At 38.4% G+C, this 20,870-nt stretch overlaps 1 protein-coding gene across 14 annotated transcripts in view; it reads left to right on the top strand.

The window, feature by feature from the left end:
- The window catches only part of APC (APC regulator of WNT signaling pathway), a 131,706-nt gene that overhangs the window by 24,911 nt on the left and 85,925 nt on the right, over positions 1 to 20,870 (top strand). For 6 of the 14 annotated variants that reach the window (XM_059890489.1, XM_059890494.1, XM_059890493.1 and 3 more), the window contains exon 1: positions 10,606 to 10,646. The exons of 7 other annotated variants lie outside the window; for them this stretch is intronic. The gene's annotated coding sequence lies outside the window, so the exon portion shown is untranslated. 14 annotated transcript variants of the gene reach the window in all.

Genomic DNA, 20,870 nt, shown 5'->3' with positions numbered 1-20,870 from the left:
TCTGTTCTTTACATCTGTGTCTCTTTCGCTGTCTCACCTATAGGGTCATCATTACCATGTTTCTAAATTCCATATATATGCATTAATATACTGTATTGGTATTTTTCTTTCTGACTAACTTCACTCTGTATAATAGGCTCCAGTTCATCCACCTCATTAGACCTGATTCAAATGTGTTCTTTTTAATGGCTGGGTAATATTCCATTGTGTATACATACCACAGCTTTCTTATCCATTCATCTGCCGGTGCACATCTAGGTTGCTTCCGTGTCCTGGCTATTGTAAACAGTGCTGCGATGAACACTGGGGTGCACGTGTCTCTTTCAATTCTGGTTTCCTTGGTGTGTATGCCCAGCAGTGGGATTGCTGGGTTGTATGGGAGTTCTATTTCTAGGTTTTTAAGAACTCTCCACACTGTTCTTCGTAGTGGCTGTACTAGTTTGCATTCCCACCAACAGTGAAAGACAGCCTTCAGAATGGGAGAAAATAATAGCAAACGAAGCAACTCACAAAGAATTAATCTCAAAAATATACAAGCAACTCCTGCAGCTCAATTCCAGAAAAATAAACGACCCAATCAAAAAATGGGCCAAAGAACTAAACAGACATTTCTCCAAAGAAGACATACAGATGGCTAACAAACACATGAAAAGATGCTCAACATCGCTCATTATCAGAGAAATTCAAATTAAAACCACAATGAGCATACCATCTCACACAGGTCAGAATGGCTGCTATCAAAAAGTCTACAAACAATAAATGCTGGAGAAGGTGTGGAGAAAAGGGAACCCTCTTACACTGTTGGTGGGAATGCAAACTGAACACGTAACTGTTTATGAAGCATGAGACTCTGAAGGAGAAACAAGCTGCTCTGGGAGATAACACAGTCATCCTTTAATATCTGTGAGGGGTTGGTTCTGGGACCTTGGAGAATATCAAAACCCGGAGATGCTCAAGTCCTTTATATTAATATAAAACAGTATAGTATTTACATATAACATACACATATCCCTCCCATTATACATTAAATCGTCTCTAGGTTTCTTATAATACCTTGGCAGTGCTATGTAAGTAGTTGCCAGGCTGCTTGGCAAATCCAAGTTTTGTCTTTTGGAACTTTCCCCAAATCTTTGCTATATATTTTTGATCCATGGCTGGTTGAATCCACAATGGTTAAATGTAGAATCCAAGGATATAGAGCACCTCCTGTACTTGGATCTAGGTGGATGATCTAACATGAAGTGCTTATGAGGATGAAGTAGTTTGACCAACACTGGCTTAGGAGTCAGACTGCCACTTCACTGTGGGTGGACCTGAATTAATTTTGAAATTTCTTTGAGCCTCAGTTTTCTATGTGTGTGAATAGTAATCTTTAATTGCAGTTCCTACGCCCTTTGGCAGTGAAAGTGAGTGAAGTCGCTCAGTCATGTCCGACTCTTTGCGACCCCGTGGACTATAGCCCACCAGGCTCCTCCGTCCATGGGATTCTCCAGGCAAGAATACTGGAATGGGTTGCCATTTCCTTCTCCAGGGGATCTTCCCGACCCAGGGATAGAACCCAGGTCTCCTGCATTGCAGGCAGATGCTTTAACCTTTGAACCAGCAGGGAAGCCCAAAGCACTACCAATTTTGAATTAATTTGTATTTTCCTTAAGAAAGGCTCCCCCACAATTTATATATGTACCTGGATCTGCCTTTGGCTACCTTAATTTTTTTCTCCTTCAAATGTGATGATTTCAAATTGTGTCCAACTTAGAGGTACTTAACTTTTGAAGGAAAAAATAAAAAAATAATGTGTGTTGGTAGAAATTTTATAAGATTAAGAAAAATTACGATTTTTATAATTTCTACACCCAGGGAAGACACTTGATATTTTAGTGATCTCTTTTCAGTCTTCTCTGTGCACATACATAGTTCATTTAAAAAAAAGACAAGGCTAGTTGGCTAGTTAGTATCATATTACAAATTATGTATTTCACTTTAATATGTAATTTTATAATTTATTTTTATAATTAATAAATTTAATTATGATTATTAAATTATATAATTTAATAAGTGTTATAAATATTTATGAGTTAATAATTTGATAATTCTCCATTTTCACTTAATGTCACATGAATTATATAATACAATTGTATCTAATTATCTTCCATGACATAATTTTATTTTTTTCTATGAGATTGACTTTTTATTTAGATTCCTCATATAAGTGATCCCATGCAGTATTTGTTTTTTCTGCCTGGCATATTTCACTGAGCATAACGCCTTCAAGGTCCATCCATGTTGTCCCAAATAAGTAGGGTTTCCTTCATTCTCATGACTGAATAATATTCCTGTGTGTGTGTGTGTCATCATTTTTATTTATTTACCCATTGATAGACACTTTTCCATATCTTGGTTATTAACAATATGCTGCGGTAAACATGGGAGTGCAGAACTCTGTTCCATACCCTGCTTTCATTTTTGGGGGTACATCCCCAGCAGTAGGGTTGCAGAATCATATGGTAGTTGAATTTTATTTTCTTGAAGAACCTCCATGCTGTTTTCCACAGTGGCTGCACCAGTTTATATCCGCACTAACAGTCCACTAGGGTTTCCTTTCCTCCACATCCTCCTTGGTATTTGTTATTTCAGACTTTTGATGATAGCCATTCGAACAGATGTGAGGTGATACGATTCTGGTTTTGATTTTCATTTCCCTGATGATGAGTGATGTTGAACATCTTTTTATGTATTTGCTGGTCTTGTGGATGTCTTCTTTGGGAAAATGTTTATTCAGTTCCTCTGCCCACTTTTTAATCCAGTTGTTTGGTTTTTTGGCTATTTAGTTGTGGTTTTTTAAATGTAATCAATATTTTGGATATTAACCCATTAGATATATGAGTTAGAAATGTTTTCTTCAATTTGATAAGTTGCTTTTTCATTTTGTTGATGGTTTCTGTCTCTGTGTAGAAGCTTTTTAGTTTGATGTTGTTCTACTTGTTTGCTTCTGCTTTTATTGCCTTTGTTTTTTGGTGTCACATAAGAAAGATCATTGCTGAGACTGATATCAAGGAGCTTACACTCTATGTTTTAGGAATTTTACAGTTTCTGGTATTAAATATAAGTTTCTAATCCATTTTTTGTTGATTTTTGTGCACGTTGTAAGATAGGGGTCCAGTTCATTCTTTTACATGCGGCTGTCCGGTTTTCCCAATACCATTTATTGAAGAGACTGTCTTGTCACCATTGTATATGCTTAGATCCTATGTTATAAATTAATTTACCATATTTGCATAGGCTTATTTCTGGGCATTATTGTCTTCCTTGATCTGATGTCTGTTTTTATATTAGTGTCTTTTTTTTTTTTTGGAGCATAATTGATTTGCAACTACCATACTGTTTTGATCACTATAGTTTTATAATAAAGTTGGAAATCAGGACATGTGATGCCTCCAGCTTTTTCTTCCCCCCAAGATTCCTTTGGCTATCTTGGGTCTTTTGTGGTTCCATAGACATTTTAGGATTGTTTGTTCTGTTTCTGTAAAAAATGCTATTGGAGGTTTGAAAGGGTTAACGTTGAATCTGTAGATCACTTTGGATAGTATGGACATTTTAACAATGTTAATTTTTCTAATCAGTGAGCTTGGAATATCTTTCCCTTTATTTATGTCTTCAGTTTCTTTCATCACTGACTTATAATTTTCATTGTACAGATCTTTCACTTCCTTGGTTTAAATGTATTCCTATGTATTTTATCCTTTTATATTTGGCATAACTTTAACTATCTTTAAGTGTGCCAAAAGTATAATCAACCTAGCTGTTGTTATCAGTCATTGAGTTTGTTTCTAAAATTTCCTTTGTGGAGACAATACTGAGTATGTTTGAATATTAATATTTGTATCTGATTGTATGTAAGATCATTTCTTTAACTGGACTTACTTCAGTATAACCATTCTATTTTTATGCATTCATTCATTTATTTTTGGTTGTGCTGGGTCTTCATTGCTGCACGTAGGCTTTCTGTGGTTGCAGCCCTCTGGGGCTACTCTGCTGTGTGCAGGGGCTTCTCATTGTGGTGGCTTTTCTTGTTGTGGAGCATGGGCTCCAGGCACACAGGCTTCAGTAGCTGTGGCCTGTGGACTCTAGAACGTGGGCTCAGTAGTTGTAGCGAACGGGTTTCCTCGCTCCGCAGCTTGTGGAATCTTCCCAGACCAGGGATCAACCCACGTCCCCTGCACTGGCAGGCAGATTCTTATTCACTCTGCCACCAGGAAAGTCCAGTATAAGCATTTGAAGGACTTTAAAAAGCTACTGCTTATTTTTTTTTAATGTATCCTCACTGACCCACAATATTTTAAAATACCGTTTTCTACTTAATAGGGGAAAATTATATTCTTTTGTTTTTATTTCTTTGATTCCTTACTGTAGTGGAACATTTTCTGTATATTAGTCCCTATTGTTTTTCTCATGTTAATTGCTAGTACATGACTAGGAAGCTTTTTGACAGGAAAAAAGAAGTTTGTTTTTTTCCTCTGTAGGCAGATGCATTAGGCTGTATAGCCCTCTGACTTTAAAAACATTTCAAAACAGTCTCCCTATTGTAGTGCAGTAGGAGCTTTGATGGCAGAAGCTGGAGTGACGCACGGTGCTCCGCAGTTCTGACGGTACTCACCTGTGCCTGGACCTCGTCTTCAGAGATTCTGACTTAATGACGTTTTTAAAACTTCTCAAGCTCCTAAAGCGATTTTATTGTGCAGCCACCCAACCTCAGAAACTTAACCCCAAGTAGATGGTTATATTTTACAGTAATATTCATTATTCAGCATTTGCATTACTATTATTCCTTGTGGGATCTGCATTGCATGCCCTTTGGAGATTAATTTCAAATCATTCCTTATACTAATAGGACTTAATAAACAGCATATTATGGTGTACACCATGAGACATTCAAGGTACAATCGGGTGTGGCTCTCCCCTAGAATTCTTACAGTCAGGACTAGGAAAGGGGATGTACACAGAGGCACTAATATGTTTGTACCATAAAAGAGGCAGGAACAATGGAGGGAAGATGAGGGTGGATTGAGTCTGGGTGGAATGGTCGATTATTTCATGGAAATCTATGTTTAAGCTGAACCTTGATTTGGACCGATAGAGCAATTAATAGTCCTTTATGTGTAAAAAGTGTTTCACAGTTTATAAAATTTGTCTATATTTACACATTTGATCCTTATAACAGCTCTGTGAAATAAGCCAAACAATTGTTCTCATTTTACTGATGAAAGAGTAGTCAAGTAGAATCAAGTAGAATAGTTGTGACATCCGGAGTCCATAGAGCTATGAAATGAAAGATTCAGAACTTGAAACCTGATTCTTCAGTCTGTGTACGCTGGAGCCTTCTACTGTACCACATTATAGTAAAGGCAGAAAGTTCTGTATTTAAGGTGAATTTTAGAATTGGCTAAGTGATTAGTTCGGTGGCTCAGACGGTAAAGCGTCTGCCCTACAATGCGGGAGACCTGGGTTCAATCCCTGGGTTGGGAAGATCTGGAGAAGGAAATGGCAACCCACTCTAGTATTCTCGCCTGAAAAATCCCATGGATGGAGGAACCTGGTAGGCTGCAGTCCATGGGGTCGCAAAGAGTCGGACACGACTGAGTGACTTCACTTTAACTTTCAAGTGATTAGTTTGATTGGACTGGTATTAGGATGCACATTTTAGAATAGTTGAAGATAAAGCTTTAGTGCAGTTTAGGCAGAATAATGGCTCCCTAAAGATGTCCACTTCCTAATCCCCAGAACCTGTGAATATGTTGCATTATGTTGCAAAAGGGAATTAAGGTTGAAGATAGAATAAAGTTGCTAAGGAGATACCCTGGATTGTCAGATTGTGGAGGTGGGCCAATGTAAGAACAGTCTTTCAAGTAAGTCCTTGAGAATGTAAAAGAGAAGAGCAAGAGTCAGAGAAAAGGCTAATGACCGTGGAAGCAAAGTGACAGCTGCGACCTGAGAAGAGCGCAGTCCCCCACTGCTAGTTTCGAAGATGCAGGAGAGAGCCCTTGGCCCGGGTCTGAAGTTGGTCTCTAGACCCAGGAAAGGGCAAGAGAACACATTCTCCCTAGAGCCTCCTGAAAGAAGTAAAGCCCTGCAGACACCTTGATTTTAGCTCAGTGAGACCAATTTTGGAACTTGCTTTTTGAAGTAACACAGAACACATATATATTATATGAGGACTGTGTGTGTACCTCCCACTTGGTCTATACACCACCTAAACTCCCATTGCCTGTACAGCATTTCAGCTCCTTCTCGTGTCCCATAAAAACTAGAAAAGAGGAGAATTGGTCTTCAGAACCAGTTGGTCTTTGAAATGTGACTGACTTTATTTTCTTCTTATGCTTTTTTGTCATACCCTAACCCAGTACAAATCTAAAGACTGGAAGGTTGTTAAATGAATTTGAGGTTTATTTGATTGCTTAGCCCCTGGAGAACCTATACTAGTACACGCCTTTTCAATACATAATTATTATTTTTAAAGAAAAAAACTTTCATTGATCTCTTTGTAGGCATTAATCTAGTCTATTCTATTTGAGGTCTCCAGTAAAGAGAGTTGAGTATTAACAAAGTGCAGGAGTCGAAATAGCTGAATTCAGAGCACTGGTTTTAACTCATTTTATACTAGCTGATATTGTTGCCCGTATTCTTGTCAGTTTTTGAAATCACAAGTGTTAAACTGGGCCTAACATGCTCATGTCAAAGTGGAATGCAAAGTTTAAGATACTAAGAATCCTATTATTCCTATTCAGAATAGAATCCTATTCTTTCTATTCCATTTTTTTTTTTTTTTTTAAGTTACAGAAGGTTCAGAGGGTTTTTCTGTTTTTTTAACGTGAACTATAGTTCACTGGTTTTAACTCATTTTATACTAGCTGATATTGTTGCCCATGGACGGAGGGGCCTGGTGGGCTGCAGTCCATGGGGTTGCTAGGAGTCGGACACGACTGAAGTGACTTAGCATGCATGCATGCATGCATTCGTATTTATAACATTTATTTGAAAAGTGAAAGTGTTGGTCACTCTGCTGCTGCTGCTAAGTCGCTTCAGTCGTGTCCGACTCTGTGCGACCCCATAGACGGCAGCCCATCAGGCTCCCCCGTCCCTGGGATTCTCCAGGCAAGAACACTGGAGTGGGTTGCCATTTCCTTCTCCAATGCATGAAAGTGAAAAGTGAAAGGGAAGTTGCTCAGTCGTGTCCGACTCTTAGCTACCACAGACGGCAGCCCACCAGGCTCCTCCGTCCATGGGATTTCCCAGGTAAGAGTACTGGAGTGGGGTGCCATTGCCTTCTCACTCAGTCGTATCCAACTCTTTGCAACCCCCTGGCAGATTCTTACTATCTGAGCCACCAGTGAAGCCCTCAACATTTACTTATGAATATTTATTAAAAACAGACGAGGTAATCCTGATGAGCACAGATCATTTGAAGTCAGTGACTGTTTATTGGTGTAGTCTTATAATAGCCTTAATATACAACTTATTTCTGTAGTAAATTTTAATCAGAAAATATTTTTAATGCATACAGATACATGTAGCCTGAATATGAAATTTGTAACTTATTTCTGGAGTAAATTTTAATCAGAAAATATTTTTAATGCATACAGATATATGTAGCCTGAATATAAAATTTGTACATAAATAGGGATGGCAGGAGCTTTATTCTGAGATACATATAAACCTAGTAGCACAAATTTTGGAGAAGGAAATGGCAACCCACTCCAGTACTCTTGCCGGGAGAATCCCAGGGGCGGCGGAGCCTGGTGGGCTGCCGTCTACGGGATCGCACAGAGTCGGACATGACTGAAGCGACTTAGCAGCAGCAGCAGCAGCACAAATTAATGTTTCAGTGACCTCCACTGTTTCCAAATTTGTGCCAATACATTTTGATTGTATATGTTTTTAATTGTAGTTTTAAAAATAACTAAGTATACGGAAACATATACACTACCATGTGTAAAATAGATAGCCAGTGGGAATCTGCTGTATGATTCAGGGAGCTTGGGATGGGATGGGAGGTGGGAGGGAAACTCGAGAGGGAGTATACCTATGTACATATAGGTATACATATGTATACCTGTTGCAGGAAGGGGACCCCTTCCAGGGTCCGAAACTGGGCTCTTGTCTAACACTCGGAAATGAATTGTCTGAGGAGACACGTGTGCTGACAAAGCAAGAGATTTTATTGGAAAGGGGCACCCAGGTGGAGAACAGCGGGGTAAGGGAACCCAGGAGAACTAACTGCTCTGACACGTGGCTTGCAGTCTTGGGTTTTATGGTGATGGGATTAGTTTCCAGGTGGTCTTTTGCCAATCATTCTAATTCAGAGTCTTTCCTGGTGGCGCACGCGTTGCTCAGCCAAGATGGATGCTAGCCAGAGGGATTCTGGGAAGTGGACTGACACGCGGTATCTCCTTTCGGCCTTTCCCGAACTCTTCGGGTTGGTGGTGGCTTATTAGTTTCCTATTCCTTATCAGAATCTCCTGTCATAAAACAACTCATGCAAATGGTTACTATGGTGCCTGGCCAGGGTGGGTGGTTTCAATCAGTGTGATTTCCCCAACATACCTATAGCTGATTCATGTTGATGTATGGCAGAAACCAACACAATATTGTAAAGCAATTATCCTTCAATTAAAAAAATTAATAATTTTTAAAAATAGCTAAATATATTGTTATACAAAATTCAAATCAAACTTTTGTGGAATTGATGAGAAAACTGGTTTGCAAATCTTACTGAAAAAATTCAGTTGAAAACATTGTAAAATGTAAAGTTTTAAGATTGGCTTGTTTTGTGATTTGAATTATATTGATTGATGAATGTATAATGGTCATAGCTTTCTGTAAAATTTTTTCACTTGAATCACTAACTTTTATAACACATGTAATAAAAATTTAGACAAATACTTTGGCTACAAACTGGTGTACTAAATAGTAGCTTGAATCATAGTCAGAGTCAGGAGTTGTTTCTTAGGGTACTAAGAAGTTATTTTAAAAGCTTTTTAAATTCTGTGTTTAGAAGGGTACTTTTTCTTTCCAGAAGCTTTAGGCCTTATGAGGAATTATCTGTTCTGAATTTGTCACAAATAGTTGATGACTAAATAAGTCCTAGTCAATGAATCATGCACTTAAAGTAAAGAGAGTCTTGAAAGCCTTTTGTAAAACTAAGTCATCTTGACAAAAGAGATATTTAGGACAGAACCAAGTTGATTAATGTTTCTTTTACTTCAAATATCAAGGGAAGGTGTTTCTAAATATATTTAAACTTTTCATTTGTTATATATATATTTAATTACTAATAATATGTGTTTCATTTGTTCATTCAACAAATATTTAGGGAGTATTTGCTATATAAGCATTATAATACAGAGACAAAAGAAAAAAGTATCCAAAAGCAGAAAGGAAAAGCAGAAATTACTCCATAATCCACCTTCCATGGATAACTGCTGTGAATATCCACTCTATGTATATCTGTGGGCATTTTGCTATTTTTCCATTACTTTTCTAATTTATACCATTTTTATTAAAATGAAATTGCTCCAAATACACTGTTTGATAGCTTGCTCAGTGCTTTTCTTGCTATTAATTTGAAAAATTAAGATCATAATAAATATATTTCATTTAAAGACCTAACATTAAGTATTCTTTTAAATTTGAAATAGATCATGAAAACTGATTCCCCCCACCCCCCACATTTTAAACCAGATTTTAAATCCAGTTTAAATCCTTGGCAATTTGGATTTTGTCCTTCTAACTAATAAAAAATAATTCACGCTTTACTTGGTTAAAAGTGAAATGTGGAATTTGCATTGAAATATTCAAGTCACAGATTAGTAGTGACTCATAGCATTTACTGTGTCAGGATGTGTTCTGAATACTGCTTCATATATATTTACTCCTATTCAACGTTTCTATTCCCATTTTGTGGGGGAAATTAAGCACTGAGCCTTTAAGTGACTAAAGTCACACAGCTAGTAAATCACAGAAGCAGAAGATTTAATCCAGATTATGTGACTTCATGATTTTGGTCTCAACTACTCTTCTGTACTGCCATCATAGCTTTTCTGGAAACTTGTGTTTTTAATTCATAGTTCCAGTGATTTACCTAGCAAATCGGTGATTTGCAATGTAACATTATTTGTTTTGATACATTTAGTAGAATTCTTTTTCTCTGTGCTGCAAAGCTATAAATATTAGCAAGTATCGAATGAGATGTAATTCGTTACTCACCCACCCACCTCTAGTATCTCGTGCTAATAATTTTTCTGCCCCATGTACCTCCCCCACCCCACTGTTTCTGCTTGTCAGCTTCCGTCGGCTGCAGTGGGTGGCCCGGAGGTAGAGTCCAGGGGCGCTAGGTGCCGGCCTGGGCTCGGAGCCGTGCGGCGGGGAGGGGCCCTTGCTCTGCTGCCCTTTGAGTTCAGAGTGCGAGTCGGAAAGAGGTGCGTGGAGCCGCTGTGTAATCGCTGGATGCGGACCAGGGCGCTCCCGTTCCCGTCGGGGACCTGCCGATTGGCTGCGCGCACGCACACGTGACCGACATGTGGCTGTATTGGCGCAGCCCGCCTGGGTGTCACTGGAGACGGGATGGAGGTGCTGCTGGGCTCGGAAATGGGGTAGGTGCTGGAGCTGCGCTGGCCCAGCTTGCTGCCTGGGTTGAGAGCGGGCGGGGGGGGGCGACGGGGAGGCGATTTTTCCTTGCACTGTCTAAAGCCGATGGCCTTACCTTGGCACAGGGTCTGCAGCCACAGGCCAAGCGAAAAGGCAGGGGCGTCTCCCCCCACCTTCCCCCTACTGCAGCACCGGAGATGGATTTCTTGTGCTTCTGATCCTGGGTTTTTGACAGAAGAGGGAGAAGGGGGAGGGGTACGAGTGTTAAGGGGAGACTGGTGAGAGAAAGCTGTTTTTGAAGGTAGAAAGAGGTTTTGTTTTTATAATGCCTGTTGACAGAGTAGAGTGGAATAACAGTATCTAAGGAAACGGGTAGAGGACAACAAAGAATGGAGCATATTCATGGCAGGGGCGAAAGCTGTAGCCCATTGAAAGGCTTCTTTTCCTCCCTGGCCACAGGGACACATGCAGTGGTAGCCAAGAGAGGGGATACAAAGCTGCTGCTGATGGCTGATGTGAACCTTGTGGAAAGGGCAGCTTGGGAGAGGAGGAAGAGGTGGAGGCAGGTACTGCAGAGCTTGAGTGGTGGCTTTGGTTGATTGATGAAATTTTGGTTACCAAAGAGCCTGCCTTTGCAAACGGTCTCAGTGAACTGCCTGTGAATAGGGTGGCAAAAAGATACCAGGCCTTTGTTACTTTGAAGTCACAACCCTAGTGCCTTTTTGCAAATGACTGCAGCAATGCTTTCTCCCACCCAGGCTGAAATGATAACTGCAGAGGAGTAAGAACCCTTGCAGCAATGCTGTTGGTAGAAGTCTTTTTATAAAAAGCCATAATTTATAATTACAACCTGTATAGAAGAAATTATTTAGATTTTTAAAAGTAGGAAGAATATCTGGCTATGAATGTTTTGACAGTGGAATGTATCAGACACTTTGATTCTATATCACAGAAGAGATGTTCAAATTCTTTGCTTCAGATAAATCCTGTAGGAAATCTTAATAAATTATGTATGAAGCAGTGGATCTTTTCCTTTGTTAACATAGCTTTCTGCTATTAATTAGGTTATTCAAGAGTAAATCACTTTATAATGTAAATTACTTTGGGCAAAATTATTGTGATAAATTTTTTCATAGGCTTAATATTTAAGATCTGTATTAAGTATTTCTATTACTTTTTGGTCACTTTTAGATATCATTGAATAAAGTCTATAGGCAAATATTTCAAATTAAAGCACCATGATTTTTCTTTTAGATATATTTCTGTCTAGTGAATACTCATAAGGTATACTCTTGATATTGAGTGTTTTCATTGCACTGTTTTTTGTTCCTTTCATTAAATGTCTAAAAACATGTTTTCAGATTGAGTATAGTTTTAAATGCTGTCTTATCTTTATGCATATTTATGGTAGCCAGCTTGTCACACCTCCCTACTCTCTGATCAGAATGGCAGTGGCTTTGTAAAGCACCCCAGGGTCAATGTATCTTAAGTAGTGTTCATTATGTATTAGAAAGTCTTGAAAGAACCTTTTATTTTTGTTTTAGAAATTTTTTTTCAAGATAAGGAATTGAACTTGAATAAAACTAGCCTGGTTTTCACTGATAAATAAGCAATTTTATTCTTTATTTTTAAAACTATTTTTGCTCTAAGAATTATTAATCATGTATATCAGGGTTAATAGTCCTTAGAATCTCTTTTTAAAATCTGATGAAAATTGTACCTAGAATTAATGGTGTTATATTAAATTTTTAAATGAAATGTTTGTTTTTTGTAGTATATCTAAATTTTCTAGAAGATCCTTTGATATATTTTTCCAATAAGTTAAAGAAAAATTTAAGTGAAATTTAATAGCTAATGCCATTCATATCTTTGAACTCTGGTATAGTTTTTGAGAGTTTATGGTTCTTATTTTTATATAAATTATTTTGTTTTACTATTTAAACAGCTCGGTGTAGCGTGATTTTCATTTTAAATGATAAATTATTCCTAATTACATATATTGTGACTTTATACAAGGTCATGTATTGTATATAAGGACATAAAGAATGTAAGTCTTATGTTTTGTTCTAAGTCTGTAAAACTGTTTTATAATGTCTCTTGTTGCATAACATACAAAATAATATGTAACAGAAATTACTTGAAAAGCAGTATAAATCAACAAATCATTCATTGAATGAAAAAGAAATCTCGGTTTTGAGTTTTTAGCTGTGGTGTAAAATACGTGAATTTGTAAAATACGTGGTAGCTAAGCAAGTGGAGATGCAGCAGTTTTCATAATGACATTCATAACATACTTTTTAAAGATCATCTTATTAATCAAATTAATACTTGTGCTAAACAGAATAATATTAGATTGAGATTTTAGGGGGATTAAATAAGAAAGAGCTAAAGTACGAAAAGTTGATTTCTTTTCTTTTATATTTATTATGAAATACCTAATATAAGACTATACTGTTGGCTTTAGTGGTCTTTGAAATTATTGTTAATTAATATGGGTGGCTCAGATGGTAAGGAATCTGCCTGCAATGCAGGAGACCTGGGTTTGATCCCTGGGTTGGAAAAATCCCCTGGAGAAAGAAATGGCTACGCACTCTAGTATTCTTGCCTGAAGAATTCCATGGACAGAGGAGCCTGGCAGGCTACAGTCCACGGGGTTGTGTCAGTGTTGGACACAACTGAGCATCTAACACTTTTACAATTGATATGGTCAGAATTGAGCTATTGAGGAGTTCAGAAGTTAAATATTCCTAAGTATGTCTGTGAAGTGAATCAAAGCTGTTAATTGCGGTCTTTCATGCCTTGCTCTTTCGATTTTTGCCATTTCTCTTATTTTTAAAAGTAATCTCACATAATTTAGCAGTCTTCTTATATTAAATGTTTTCTTTAATTTTGACCTCCCCCGCTTTGTTTTTTTACCAATCTCCGAGTGTAATTTCACCTAGTACACAGGATAGGATAGGGTAATATGATGTAGAGAAGATGACTTGAGGAAGTACATTCACTACGTAGTTGCTGCTGCTGCTGCTGCTGCTAAGTCGCGTCAGTCATGTCCGACTTTGTGCCATCCCAGAGACTGCAGCCCACCAGGCTCCCCTGTTCCTGGGATTCTCCAGGCAAGAACACTGGAGTGGGTTGCCATTTCCTCCTGCAACGCATGAAAGTGAAAAGTAAAAGTGGAGTCGCTCAGTCGTGTCTGACTCTTATCGACCCCACGGACTGCAGCCTACCAGGCTCCGTCCATGGGATTTTCCAGGCAAGAGTACTGGAGTAGGGTGCCATTGCCGTTTCCGACTGCGCAGCTAAGTACCTACTAAATGCCAGACAATATAAAGGTACAAGACATGGAAACTAACCTCCAAGAAACTTACAGTAGAACTATTTGAAATATTATTGCTACTGCATTGAAAACACAGCTTTGGCTACTCCTACAATCTTTAAAGATTTATGTTATCTAAAATGTCTTCTAATGTCAAGGAATGTGGTAGTTTGCTGTTTGAAACACAATGCCTTGTAAAATCTGCTTGGAATAGCAGATAATTCTGAAATTACATTTCTTTTGAAGTATTAAGTGCCTTGAATGTAAAAGATGAAGTGATTTCTAGATCTTCTAGCTGTAATAGTCAACAATTTGTGGTACTTGGTTTCCATAACGTTAGAAGGAAAGTTACACAGATCATTTCTTGTTTTGCTATAGATGACATCTCACTTGTTAAGTATTAGGTATGTTCTTGAAAATTATTTTTGTAAATCAAATCATGACATCATCAGTCCGACAAGGCAAGCTTGCACCCCTTTATTCCCACTCCCCTTATAGGCACTCATTCACACGTGTTCTTAAATATGCATTAATTCTTGTGAAATGTTCAGCATTTTGTGTCTTTTTTGTAGTTAATGAGGCTTTTTTTTAATTGTGGTAAAATATACATACATAAAATTTACCTGCTCAACCATTTTTAGGTGTATATATAGTTCTGTGGCATTAACTATTGTTGTGAATGTATCACACAATTCATCTCTAGTTCTTTTTAACATTCCCAAACTGAAACTCCACTGAGTAAGCACTGATTCTCCATTTCTTCCTCCCCAGTTCCTGGCAACCACCATTCCATTTTCTTTCCCTATGAATTTGACTTCCCTTAGAAACTCGTATAAGATAAGTCTTCAGGGTTCATCTATGTTGTCATATCTGTCAGAATTTCCACCTTTTTTGAGGCTGAATAATATTCCAGTGACACCACCCTTATGGCAGAAAGTGAAGAGGAACTCAAAAGCCTCTTGATGAAAGTGAAAGAGGAGAGTGAAAAAGTGGGCTTAAAACTCAACATTCAGAAAATGAAGATCATGACATCCAGTCCCATCACTTCATGGGAAATAGATGGGGAAACAGTGAAAACAGTGTCAGACTTTATTTTGGGGGGCTCCAAAATCACTGCAGATGGTGATTGCAGCCATGAAATTAAAAGACACTTACTCCTTGGAAGGAAATTTATGACCAACCTAGATAGCATATTCAAAAGCAGAGACATTACTTTACCAACAAATGTCCATCTAGTCAAGGCTATGGTTTTTCCAGTGGTCATGTATGGATGTGAGAGTTGGACTGTGAAGAAAGCTGAGCACCAAAGAATTGATGCTTTTGAACTGTGGTGTTGGAGAAGACTCTTGAGAGTCCCTTGGACTGCAAGGACATCCAACCAGTCCATTCTGAAGGAGATCAGTCCTGGGTGTTCTTTGGAAGGACTGATGCTAAAGCTGAAACTCCAATACTTTGGCCACCTCATGTGAAGAGTTGACTCATTGTAAAAGACTCTGATGCTGGGAAGGATTGGGGGCAGGAAGAGAAGGGGATGACAGAGGATGAGCTGGCTGGATGGCATCACCGACTCGATGGACATGAGTTTGGGTGAACTCCAGGAGTTGGTGATGGACAGGGAGGCCTGGCATGCTGCAATTCATGGGGTCGCAAAGAGTTGGACACAACTGAGCGACTGAACTGAACTGAATATTCCAGTGTGTGTATACCACATTTGTTTATCCATTCATTTTTTGATGGACACTTGGGTTGCTTTCATCTTTTGGTTTTATGAATAATGCTGCTCTGAACACGGATGTGGAAATACCTTTTGGTTCCTACTTTTTCTTCTTTGGAGTATTGTACCAAATTTATGTTTTTAATTTGTATAACTTTTTAACATTTTTAACTCAATACTCTTTTTTATTTTCTTAATACTATTTAAAAAATAGTAATCAGTACTATTTAAAAAAATATTTGTTGGGGGGTGCTACCACATGCAACATGGGGCTTCCCCTGGTGGCTCATTGGTAAGGAATCTGCCTGCAATCCAGGAGACGTTGGTTCTATCCCTGAGTTGGGAAGATTCCCTGGAGGAGAGCATGGCAACCCACTCCACTATTCTTGCCTGGGAAATCCCATGGACAGAGGAGCCTAGTGGGCTACAGTCCATAGAGTTGCAAAGAGTCGAACACGACTGAAGTCACTTAGCACACGCGCACACACACAGCATGTGTAATCTTAGTTTCTCTGCCAGGGAGTGAACATATGTCCCCTGCATTAGAAGCGTGGAGTCTTAACCACTGGACTGCCAGCGAAGTCCCTCCATACTGTTTTTAAGATCTATCTGGTTTGTGGTACTAAGTCTGCTATGTAATGTTCTGTAATATCTGTCAGATGGGAAGGTCCTTAAGGTTTTTTTTTCCAAATCTCTTTTACCACAAACTTTGCTATGGTGTGCATCCTCGTATGGAACTTCTTATTGATTATTTTAGTAACGTATCAGTATTTAATAAATTACCCCGAATCTTAGTGACTTAAACAAGAAATCCTTAATACTTCAGAGTTTCTCTGGGGTAGAAATTCAGGAATGTCATAATTGGTTATATGGCTCACAGTCTCTCATAAAGTTAGTTAAGCTGTTAGTCAGGCCTGCAGTCGTCTGGAGGTTTGACTAGACTGGAGGATTCACTTCTAAATGGCTCACTCATAGTCTCTTGCTTCTGACTTTTGGCACAAGGCCTCACTTCTTTGCCATGAGCTGCTCTAAGGGCCTGCCTGAGAGTCTCCATGACACTGCGACTGGCTTCCCCCAGTGATCCCAGAGAGAAAGAGCAGGAAGGAAGCCTTTCACAAGATAGTCTTGAAAGTCATGCTCCATCACTTCTGCCATATTCTCTTCATTAGCAGTGAGTCACTTAGTCTAGACCACACGAGAGGAGATGGATTAAGCTCCAGTGTTTGAAGGTATAAGGCCAAAGAAATTGTGGATGTATTTCAAGATCACTTCATGTCTGGTGAGATTTCACTGGAATTTATCCTTGGAAGAGGGATCACTGGATTATAGGATATTTTTCATATTGTTTTTGTAACAAATTATCACAAACTTAGTGTTTAAAACAGCCCAAATTTATTATCTTACAACCTTGGGGATCAGAAGTCTGAAATGGTTTTCATTGGACCAAAATCATGATAGCAGCAGTGCTATGCTTTCTCCAGAGCCTGTTTGGTGCATCCATTTACCTGCTTTTTTCAGCTTCTAGAGTCCAGCTGCATTGCTTGGTTCATGGCCTCTTCTCCATCTTTATGCAAGCAACATAGTAAACCTCTGTCTGACCCTCTGTTTCTGTCTTCACATCTCCTCTGACTCAGACTTTTCTCTTTGCTTCTTATAAGAACCCTTGTGATTACAGCAGGTCTCCCCCACATAATTCAGGAAATTTTCCCAATATTAAGAAACTTTTTTGGTTCACATCCACAGAGTCCCCTTAGCCGTGCTTTCCAGGATTAGGACATGGACATGTTTGTGGGACTGCTGTACTGTAGGCATGCACATACAGTTCTTTTTCTTTTTTCAGATGTACACATGCAATTGAAGTGTTTTTTTTTTTTTTAAGTTTTATTTTTGTGAATGAATGTTACTTTTTTGAGTAAATTCACACCAAATTTGTTTATAGTATGGTATATAATAATGACTAAGATGGTAACCAGATATCCATTGAAGAATATTGAAATATATGTTCCACTAGCTATTTTTAGAGTCTTGGTTTTATTATCATTTGATTTATGCTGGTATATTAGCTACTTCTGACATTGTTTAGAATAGAAGCTGAGAAACATTAAAGCAGTGTGGCTGTACCTTTGAGTCTTGTTACACCATTTCTGTGGGTACTCTATCCGAACCTCATCTTCCTCACACTGTGATGTTACCTAGCCGCAGTGTGGTTCCAGGCCACATTTATGCAATTACCTCCAATTGTCTCAGCAAGGTGTGACTCTCATAAACTCTGTCAGTCTCTTGAACCCAAACTTGCCTTTGAATTGTCAGTTATTTGTATCTTGGGGCTTCCCAGGTGGCTCAGTGGTGAAGAATCCACCTGCCAAGCAGGAGACACAGATTTGATCCTTGGGTCGGGAAGATCTCCTGGAGAAGGAAATGGCAACCCACTCTAGTATTCTTGCCTGGAAATCCCATGGACAGAGGAGCCTGGAAGGCTACAGTTCATGGGACTGCAGAAGAGTTGGACACGACTTAATGACTCAACAACAACAGCAGTTTGTGTGCCTGAGTCTCCTGTGAGTCGGAATCTTGAGACAAGACTTGTGTGAAATACTTGCTTTGTGAAGTGACCCAGGAACAAGAGTAGTGGCTTAGAAGATGTTAAATAGTGAACAGGTACAGCCAGTATGTGTTCTCAAGCTGATCACCAAGACAACTTGAAAGCCAGGACTTGCAGAGGAGCGGTGTAAAATTGTTTACCTAAGGAAAAGGATTATACGTACTAGCTCCCATTCCCCTTCAGTCCCAACTCGTGTTCAATCTTACATAGGCTGTACATGCATGGATGTTGGGGACCCACACTGGGGTGTCACAGAGATCCTGGAACGGAAAGCAAAGGATGCCTGGTGCAGTCAGTGTCCTGTGAGTTTATATCTTCCGTGAGCTGTTTGGTGCAGCAGTGACTGCAGTTAAAATGAGCCACGGGAATGTAAGATGAGACAAGAATGTCTGATTTATTTGTATACGGAACCTGTTTCTCCTTTCTACTGGCATATTATCCATTTGCTAGATCATAAGATACTGAGAATAAGGAACATGTCAGTTTATCTTTTCAGTATTATAGAGCTGCTGTGACAGAGTTCCACATACTCGTGGATTAGAACCACAGAAATGGATTCTCTCACAGGACTGGGGCTGGAAGTACAAAGTCACAGTGTCGGCCAAGTTGAAACCTTCTGGAGACTGTGAGACTCTGTTCCCCGCCTTTCTCCCTGGCTCGCGGTGGTTGCTGGCATTCTCTGGCGTTCCTTGGGTTGCAGCTGACTCACTCCAGTCTGTGCCCCCATTGTCGCTTGGCATTTTCCCTGTGTCTCTGTTCATTTCTTCACGTGGCCTACTTTTAAGGATTCCAGTCATTGGGTTTAGGGCCAGTCCTAATCCCATAGGACCTTATCTTAATTTGATTATATCTGCAAAGATCCTGTTTCCAAGTGAGGCCATTTTTCACAAGGTCCAGGGATTAGCTACTTGTGACTCAACATATTTTGGGAAACCTGATTCACCCCATAAAACTTCCCTGTAATATTTGCATGGTGTCTTGGGAATAATTAGTTTTCAAACGTTTCTTGATTTGAATTGTACAGAAAGAAACCTATCATCTTACTTTTTTAATGGGAAAGTCATCTTGGACAGTCTCTGAATTTGTGCCCTCTTTTTACTCTTCTTTGCTCTCTGTGGCTGTTTATTCCTGCATGTATTTATCTTTTTCTGACTTGCACTGAGTATCTCAGGAATCACGAAACTATTAGATACAAACCTTGTCTTAAAGGTGGGAAACAACGTGGCAGATTGATGTCAGTGTATGGCAGAACCAATACGATATTGTAATTAGCCTCCAATTAAAATTAATAAATTAAAAAAATAAATAACCATTTTTAAAAAGTAATACCAAAAAAAGTAAAGGTGGGAAACAAAACTTGCCAAAGTAAAATGGAATAATTAGAAAACAGTTAAACCAAGTTGTATTTACTGAACAATTAGCAGGAAGACTCATTAATGGCTTGTGGGAAATAGATATTTTTGTTGTTGTTTAAAAACAATAGCAATTTAAAGGGACATTTAAACATTAGTAGCTGATGTCATAGTCATAGCCAATATGATTCTTTAAGCATACAATAATTCCTGAGTACATTCATTTTTTGCCTTTTTTTTTTTTTTTTTTTGCCAGTTTTAAGTAAGATTGTTTCCCCCTATGACTTGTGATACAAATTTAGGAAGGTTTTTATGTGAGGAAACAGAATTGGGCTTTAAAGTATACCAAAGCAGAGGGGGAAAAGGATGGGGCATTCAAAAAGGCGATGAATTCTGATTAGAAGTACAAAATAGTTTGTATGGAAGAGTGAAGAGGGAATTAGTTAAAGAGAAGGGTTATTTAGGAACTTAATAGAAAATAATTGTGAAACGAAGACTGGTATTAAGTACACTAGATCGTGAAAGCTACACAGAGGTAGGAGCATGGTCTTAGGAGCTTGAGCACTGAGAACAAATATGACTTGAAATTCTGGCTCAGCCATTTGATCTGTGTTTTTAGGAAAGTTACTTGCCATTTTTGAAGTCCCATCTTCCTTAACTCTAAAAAAGGAAGTGATACCTACCTCACAGTTGGTGAAGATTAAACCACATACACACACACAAACACAGATATGTATGTGGCACTTACATGACCTATTGTAAATATGCAGTAAACAGGAGACTTTCTACATTTCATCAAGTAGAAAGATTAGCAGATACACCGAGGATCTGAATAATATAAACAGCTATTAGCATATTATATACCTGTTTTACAACTTTATGCACTTTTTCCTTTTTTAAAAATTTCAGTCAGATATTTATGAAAATTAGTCATGTTCTTGATTACAAGGCAAACTTTTAAAAATTCAAAATAATAGCATTTGTAGGCAGCAGTCTCCAGTCTAATAAACAATAAATCAGTGGCAAGAAAAAGATGACTCACAAGTCATTTTATATAGCTAATAATTGAGAAAAATCTTAAGTACCCTTGAGTCAAAGAAGAAGTCAATATTGAAATTATAAATTATCAAGAAATAAAGAGGGAAATACTTCATACTAAAACCTATGATATATGGCTAAAGCTATACTGAGAAGAAAGTTAGTATTATACCTTAAATTATTATTATTAAAGAAAAAACTGACAAA

The sequence above is a fragment of the Bos taurus genome, chromosome 10 (genome assembly GCF_002263795.3).
Source record: "Bos taurus isolate L1 Dominette 01449 registration number 42190680 breed Hereford chromosome 10, ARS-UCD2.0, whole genome shotgun sequence".
Taxonomy (NCBI): domain Eukaryota; kingdom Metazoa; phylum Chordata; class Mammalia; order Artiodactyla; family Bovidae; genus Bos; species Bos taurus.
The sequence above is the reverse complement of the archived record's forward strand: the minus strand, read 5'-3'. Positions and strand labels throughout refer to the sequence as shown.